Source organism: Oncorhynchus gorbuscha, linkage group LG23, assembly GCF_021184085.1.
Source record: "Oncorhynchus gorbuscha isolate QuinsamMale2020 ecotype Even-year linkage group LG23, OgorEven_v1.0, whole genome shotgun sequence".
NCBI classification, from domain to species: Eukaryota; Metazoa; Chordata; class Actinopteri; order Salmoniformes; family Salmonidae; genus Oncorhynchus; species Oncorhynchus gorbuscha.
The window spans coordinates 70894297-70904296 of record NC_060195.1 but is presented as its reverse complement, the minus strand read 5'-3'; positions in this window follow the sequence as shown (position 1 = coordinate 70904296).

Sequence of the window (10000 nt, the reverse complement as noted above, 5' to 3'; positions counted from 1 at the left end):
TAACAACAACATTATGAACAGGTCTATAACAACACCATTATGAACAGGTCTATAACAACACCATTATGAACAGGTCTATAACAACACCATTATGAACAGGTCTATAACAACACCATTATGAACAGGTCTATAACAACACCATTATGAACAGGTCTATAACGACACCATTATGAACAGGGTGTAACAACACCATTATGAACAGGGTGTAACAACACCATTATGAACAGGTCTATAACAACACCATTATGAACAGGTCTATAACAACACCATTATGAACAGGTCTATAACAACACCATGATGAACAGGTCTATAACAACACCATTATGAACAGGTCTATAACAACACCATTATGAACAGGTCTATAACAACACCATTATGAACAGGTCTATAACAACACCATTATGAACAGGTCTATAACAACACCATTATGAACAGGGTGTAACAACACCATGATGAACAGGGTGTAACAACACCATTATGAACAGGTCTATAACAACACCATGATGAACAGGTCTATAACAACACCATTATGAACAGGTCTATAACAACACCATTATGAACAGGTCTATAACAACACCATGATGAACAGGGTGTAACAACACCATTATGAACAGGTCTATAACAACACCATGATGAACAGGTCTATAACAACACCATGATGAACAGGTCTATAACAACACCATTATGAACAGGTCTATAACAACACCATTATGAACAGGTCTATAACAACACCATTATGAACAGGTCTATAACAACACCATTATGAACAGGTCTATAACAACACCATTATGAACAGGTCTATAACAACACCATTATGAACAGGGTGTAACAACACCATTATGAACAGGTCTATAACAACACCATTATGAACAGGTCTATAACAACACCATTATGAACAGGTCTATAACAACACCATTATGAACAGGTCTATAACAACACCATTATGAACAGGTCTATAACAACACCATTATGAACAGGTCTATAACAACACCATTATGAACAGGTCTATAACAACACCATTATGAACAGGTCTATAACGACACCATTATGAACAGGGTGTAACAACACCATTATGAACAGGGTGTAACAACACCATTATGAACAGGTCTATAACAACACCATTATGAACAGGTCTATAACAACACCATTATGAACAGGTCTATAACAACACCATTATGAACAGATCTATAACAACACCATTATGAACAGGTCTATAACAACACCATGATAAACAGGTCTATAACAACACCATGATAAACAGGTCTATAACAACACCATTATGAACAGGTCTATAACAACACCATTATGAACAGGTCTATAACAACACCATTATGAACAGGTCTGTAACAACACCATTATGAACAGGGTGTAAGAACACCATTATGAACAGGTCTATAACAACACCATTATAAACAGGGTGTAACAACACCATTATGAACAGGTCTATAACAACACCATTATGAACAGGGTGTAACAACACCATTATGAACAGGTCTATAACAACACCATTATGAACAGGTCTATGACAACACCATTATGAACAGGGTGTAACAACACCATGATAAACAGGGTGTAACAACACCATTATGAACAGGTCTATAACAACACCATTATGAACAGGGTGTAACAACACCATGATAAACAGGTCTATAACAACACCATTATGAACAGGTCTATAACAACACCATTATGAACAGGTCTATAACAACACCATTATGAACAGGTCTATAACGACACCATTATGAACAGGTCTATAACGACACCATTATGAACAGGGTGTAACAACACCATTATGAACAGGTCTATAACAACACCATTATGAACAGGGTGTAACAACACCATTATGAACAGGTCTATAACAACACCATTATGAACAGGTCTATAACAACACCATTATGAACAGGTCTATAACAACAACATTATGAACAGGTCTATAACAACACCATTATGAACAGGTCTATAACAACACCATTATGAACAGGTCTATAACAACACCATTATGAACAGGTCTATAACAACACCATTATGAACAGGTCTATAACAACACCATGATAAACAGGTCTATAACAACACCATTATGAACAGGTCTATAACAACACCATTATGAACAGGTCTATAACAACACCATTATGAACAGGTCTATAACAACACCATTATGAACAGGGTGTAACAACACCATTATGAACAGGTCTATAACAACACCATTATGAACAGGTCTATAACAACACCATTATGAACAGGTCTATAACAACACCATTATGAACAGGTCTATAACAACACCATTATGAACAGGTCTATAACAACACCATTATGAACAGGTCTATAACAACACCATTATGAACAGGGTGTAACAACACCATTATGAACAGGTCTATAACAACACCATTATGAACAGGGTGTAACAACACCATTATGAACAGGGTGTAACAACACCATTATGAACAGGGTGTAACAACACCATTATGAACAGGTCTATAACAACACCATTATGAACAGGGTGTAACAACACCATTATGAACAGGTCTATAACAACACCATTATGAACAGGTCTATAACAACACCATTATGAACAGGGTGTAACAACACCATTATGAACAGGGTGTAACAACACCATTATGAACAGGTCTATAACAACACCATTATGAACAGGGTGTAACAACACCATTATGAACAGGTCTATAACAACACCATTATGAACAGGTCTATAACAACACCATTATGAACAGGTCTATAACAACACCATTATGAACAGGTCTATAACAACACCATTATGAACAGGTCTATAACAACACCATTATGAACAGGTCTATAACAACACCATTATGAACAGGTCTATAACAACACCATTATGAACAGGTCTATAACGACACCATTATGAACAGGGTGTAACAACACCATTATGAACAGGGTGTAACAACACCATTATGAACAGGTCTATAACAACACCATTATGAACAGGTCTATAACAACACCATTATGAACAGGTCTATAACAACACCATTATGAACAGGTCTATAACAACACCATTATGAACAGGTCTATAACAACACCATGATAAACAGGTCTATAACAACACCATGATAAACAGGTCTATAACAACACCATTATGAACAGGTCTATAACAACACCATTATGAACAGGTCTATAACAACACCATTATGAACAGGTCTGTAACAACACCATTATGAACAGGTGTAAGAACACCATTATGAACAGGTCTATAACAACACCATTATAAACAGGGTGTAACAACACCATTATGAACAGGTCTATAACAACACCATTATGAACAGGGTGTAACAACACCATTATGAACAGGTCTATAACAACACCATTATGAACAGGTCTATGACAACACCATTATGAACAGGGTGTAACAACACCATGATAAACAGGGTGTAACAACACCATTATGAACAGGTCTATAACAACACCATTATGAACAGGGTATAACAACACCATGATGAACAGGTCTATAACAACACCATTATGAACAGGTCTATAACAACACCATTATGAACAGGTCTATAACAACACCATTATGAACAGGTCTATAACAACACCATTATGAACAGGTCTATAACAACACCATTATGAACAGGTCTATAACAACACCATTATGAACAGGGTATAACAACACCATTATGAACAGGTCTATAACAACACCATTATGAACAGGTCTATAACAACACCATTATGAACAGGTCTATAACAACACCATTATGAACAGGTCTATAACAACACCATTATGAACAGGTCTATAACAACACCATTATGAACAGGTCTATAACAACACCATTATGAACAGGTCTATAACAACACCATTATGAACAGGTCTATAACAACACCATTATGAACAGGGTGTAACAACACCATTATGAACAGGGTGTAACAACACCATTATGAACAGGTCTATAACAACACCATTATGAACAGGTCTATAACAACACCATTATGAACAGGTCTATAACAACACCATTATGAACAGATCTATAACAACACCATTATGAACAGGTCTATAACAACACCATGATAAACAGGTCTATAACAACACCATTGATAAACAGGTCTATAACAACACCATTATGAACAGGTCTATAACAACACCATTATGAACAGGTCTATAACAACACCATTATGAACAGGTCTGTAACAACACCATTATGAACAGGGTGTAAGAACACCATTATGAACAGGTCTATAACAACACCATTATAAACAGGGTGTAACAACACCATTATGAACAGGTCTATAACAACACCATTATGAACAGGGTGTAACAACACCATTATGAACAGGTCTATAACAACACCATTATGAACAGGTCTATGACAACACCATTATGAACAGGTGTAACAACACCATGATAAACAGGGTGTAACAACACCATTATGAACAGGTCTATAACAACACCATTATGAACAGGGTGTAACAACACCATGATAAACAGGTCTATAACAACACCATTATGAACAGGTCTATAACAACACCATTATGAACAGGTCTATAACAACACCATTATGAACAGGTCTATAACAACACCATTATGAACAGGTCTATAACAACACCATTATGAACAGGTCTATAACAACACCATTATGAACAGGTCTATAACAACACCATTATGAACAGGGTGTAACAACACCATTATGAACAGGTCTATAACAACACCATTATGAACAGGTCTATAACAACACCATTATGAACAGGTCTATAACAACAACATTATGAACAGGTCTATAACAACACCATTATGAACAGGTCTATAACAACACCATTATGAACAGGTCTATAACAACACCATTATGAACAGGTCTATAACAACACCATTATGAACAGGTCTATAACAACACCATGATAAACAGGTCTATAACAACACCATTATGAACAGGTCTATAACAACACCATTATGAACAGGTCTATAACAACACCATTATGAACAGGTCTATAACAACACCATTATGAACAGGGTGTAACAACACCATTATGAACAGGTCTATAACAACACCATTATGAACAGGTCTATAACAACACCATTATGAACAGGTCTATAACAACACCATTATGAACAGGTCTATAACAACACCATTATGAACAGGTCTATAACAACACCATTATGAACAGGTCTATAACAACACCATTATGAACAGGTGTAACAACACCATTATGAACAGGTCTATAACAACACCATTATGAACAGGGTGTAACAACACCATTATGAACAGGGTGTAACAACACCATTATGAACAGGGTGTAACAACACCATTATGAACAGGTCTATAACAACACCATTATGAACAGGGTCTATAACAACACCATTATGAACAGGTCTATAACAACACCATTATGAACAGGTCTATAACAACACCATTATGAACATGGGTCTGTAACAACACCATTATGAACAGGTCTATAACAACACCATTATGAACAGGTCTATAACAACACCATTATGAACAGGGTGTAACAACACCATTATGAACAGGTCTATAACAACACCATTATGAACAGGTCTATAACAACACCATTATGAACAGGTCTATAACAACACCATTATGAACAGGTCTATAACAACACCATTATGAACAGGTCTATAACAACACCATTATGAACAGGTCTATAACAACACCATTATGAACAGGTCTATAACAACACCATTATGAACAGGTCTATAACGACACCATTATGAACAGGGTGTAACAACACCATTATGAACAGGGTGTAACAACACCATTATGAACAGGTCTATAACAACACCATTATGAACAGGTCTATAACAACACCATTATGAACAGGTCTATAACAACACCATTATGAACAGGTCTATAACAACACCATTATGAACAGGTCTATAACAACACCATGATAAACAGGTCTATAACAACACCATGATAAACAGGTCTATAACAACACCATTATGAACAGGTCTATAACAACACCATTATGAACAGGTCTATAACAACACCATTATGAACAGGTCTGTAACAACACCATTATGAACAGGGTGTAAGAACACCATTATGAACAGGTCTATAACAACACCATTATAAACAGGGTGTAACAACACCATTATGAACAGGTCTATAACAACACCATTATGAACAGGGTGTAACAACACCATTATGAACAGGTCTATAACAACACCATTATGAACAGGTCTATGACAACACCATTATGAACAGGGTGTAACAACACCATTGATGAACAGGTGTAACAACACCATTATGAACAGGTCTATAACAACACCATTATGAACAGGGTGTAACAACACCATTATAAACAGGTCTATAACAACACCATTATGAACAGGTCTATAACAACACCATTATGAACAGGTCTATAACAACACCATTATGAACAGGTCTATAACAACACCATTATAAACAGGTCTATAACAACACCATTATGAACAGGTCATTATGAACAGGTGAACAGGTCTATAACAACACCATTATGAACAGGTCTATAACAACACCATTATGAACAGGTCTGTAACAACACCATTATGAACAGGGTGTAACAACACCATTATGAACAGGTCTATAACAACACCATTATGAACAGGTCTATAACAACACCATTATGAACAGGTCTATAACAACACCATTATGAACAGGGTATAACAACACCATTATGAACAGGTCTATAACAACACCATTATGAACAGGTCTATAACAACACCATTATGAACAGGGTGTAACAACACCATGATAAACAGGGTATAACAACACCATTATGAACAGGTCTATAACAACACCATTATGAACAGGGTGTAACAACACCATTATGAACAGGGTGTAACAACACCATTATGAACAGGGTGTAACAACACCATTATGAACAGGTCTATAACAACACCATTATGAACAGGTCTATAACAACACCATTATGAACAGGTCTATAACAACACCATTATGAACAGGTCTGTAACAACACCATTATGAACAGGGTGTAAGAACACCATTATGAACAGGTCTATAACAACACCATTATAAACAGGGTGTAACAACACCATTATGAACAGGTCTATAACAACACCATTATGAACAGGGTGTAACAACACCATTATGAACAGGTCTATAACAACACCATTATGAACAGGTCTATGACAACACCATTATGAACAGGGTGTAACAACACCATGATAAACAGGGTGTAACAACACCATTATGAACAGGTCTATAACAACACCATTATGAACAGGGTGTAACAACACCATGATAAACAGGTCTATAACAACACCATTATGAACAGGTCTATAACAACACCATTATGAACAGGTCTATAACAACACCATTATGAACAGGTCTATAACGACACCATTATGAACAGGTCTATAACAACACCATTATGAACAGGGTGTAACAACACCATTATGAACAGGTCTATAACAACACCATTATGAACAGGGTGTAACAACACCATTATGAACAGGTCTATAACAACACCATTATGAACAGGTCTATAACAACACCATTATGAACAGGTCTATAACAACACCATTATGAACAGGTCTATAACAACACCATTATGAACAGGTCTATAACAACACCATTATGAACAGGTCTATAACAACACCATTATGAACAGGTCTATAACAACACCATTATGAACAGGTCTATAACAACACCATGATAAACAGGTCTATAACAACACCATTATGAACAGGTCTATAACAACACCATTATGAACAGGTCTATAACAACACCATTATGAACAGGTCTATAACAACACCATTATGAACAGGGTGTAACAACACCATTATGAACAGGTCTATAACAACACCATTATGAACAGGTCTATAACAACACCATTATGAACAGGTCTATAACAACACCATTATGAACAGGTCTATAACAACACCATTATGAACAGGTCTATAACAACACCATTATGAACAGGTCTATAACAACACCATTATGAACAGGGTGTAACAACACCATTATGAACAGGTCTATAACAACACCATTATGAACAGGGTGTAACAACACCATTATGAACAGGGTGTAACAACACCATTATGAACAGGGTGTAACAACACCATTATGAACAGGTCTATAACAACACCATTATGAACAGGGTGTAACAACACCATTATAAACAGGTCTATAACAACACCATTATGAACAGGTCTATAACAACACCATTATGAACAGGGTGTAACAACACCATTATGAACAGGTCTATAACAACACCATTATGAACAGGTCTATAACAACACCATTATGAACAGGGTGTAACAACACCATTATGAACAGGTCTATAACAACACCATTATGAACAGGTCTATAACAACACCATTATGAACAGGTCTATAACAACACCATTATGAACAGGTCTATAACAACACCATTATGAACAGGTCTATAACAACACCATTATGAACAGGTCTATAACAACACCATTATGAACAGGTCTATAACAACACCATTATGAACAGGGTGTAACAACACCATTATGAACAGGTCTATAACAACACCATTATGAACAGGTCTATAACAACACCATTATGAACAGGTCTATAACAACACCATTATGAACAGGTCTATAACAACACCATTATGAACAGGTCTATAACAACACCATTATGAACAGGTCTATAACAACACCATGATAAACAGGTCTATAACAACACCATGATAAACAGGTCTATAACAACACCATTATGAACAGGTCTATAACAACACCATTATGAACAGGTCTATAACAACACCATTATGAACAGGTCTATAACAACACCATTATGAACAGGGTGTAAGAACACCATTATGAACAGGTCTATAACAACACCATTATAAACAGGGTGTAACAACACCATTATGAACAGGTCTATAACAACACCATTATGAACAGGGTGTAACAACACCATTATGAACAGGTCTATAACAACACCATTATGAACAGGTCTATGACAACACCATTATGAACAGGGTGTAACAACACCATGATAAACAGGGTGTAACAACACCATTATGAACAGGTCTATAACAACACCATTATGAACAGGGTGTAACAACACCATGATAAACAGGTCTATAACAACACCATTATGAACAGGTCTATAACAACACCATTATGAACAGGTCTATAACAACACCATTATGAACAGGTCTATAACGACACCATTATGAACAGGTCTATAACAACACCATTATGAACAGGGTGTAACAACACCATTATGAACAGGTCTATAACAACACCATTATGAACAGGTGTAACAACACCATTATGAACAGGTCTATAACAACACCATTATGAACAGGTCTATAACAACACCATTATGAACAGGTCTATAACAACACCATTATGAACAGGTCTATAACAACACCATTATGAACAGGTCTATAACAACACCATTATGAACAGGTCTATAACAACACCATTATGAACAGGTCTATAACAACACCATTATGAACAGGTCTATAACAACACCATGATAAACAGGTCTATAACAACACCATTATGAACAGGTCTATAACAACACCATTATGAACAGGTCTATAACAACACCATTATGAACAGGTCTATAACAACACCATTATGAACAGGGTGTAACAACACCATTATGAACAGGTCTATAACAACACCATTATGAACAGGTCTATAACAACACCATTATGAACAGGTCTATAACAACACCATTATGAACAGGTCTATAACAACACCATTATGAACAGGTCTATAACAACACCATTATGAACAGGTCTATAACAACACCATTATGAACAGGGTGTAACAACACCATTATGAACAGGTCTATAACAACACCATTATGAACAGGGTGTAACAACACCATTATGAACAGGGTGTAACAACACCATTATGAACAGGTCTATAACAACACCATTATGAACAGGGTGTAACAACACCATTATGAACAGGTCTATAACAACACCATTATGAACAGGTCTATAACAACACCATTATGAACAGGGTGTAACAACACCATTATGAACAGGGTGTAACAACACCATTATGAACAGGTCTATAACAACACCAT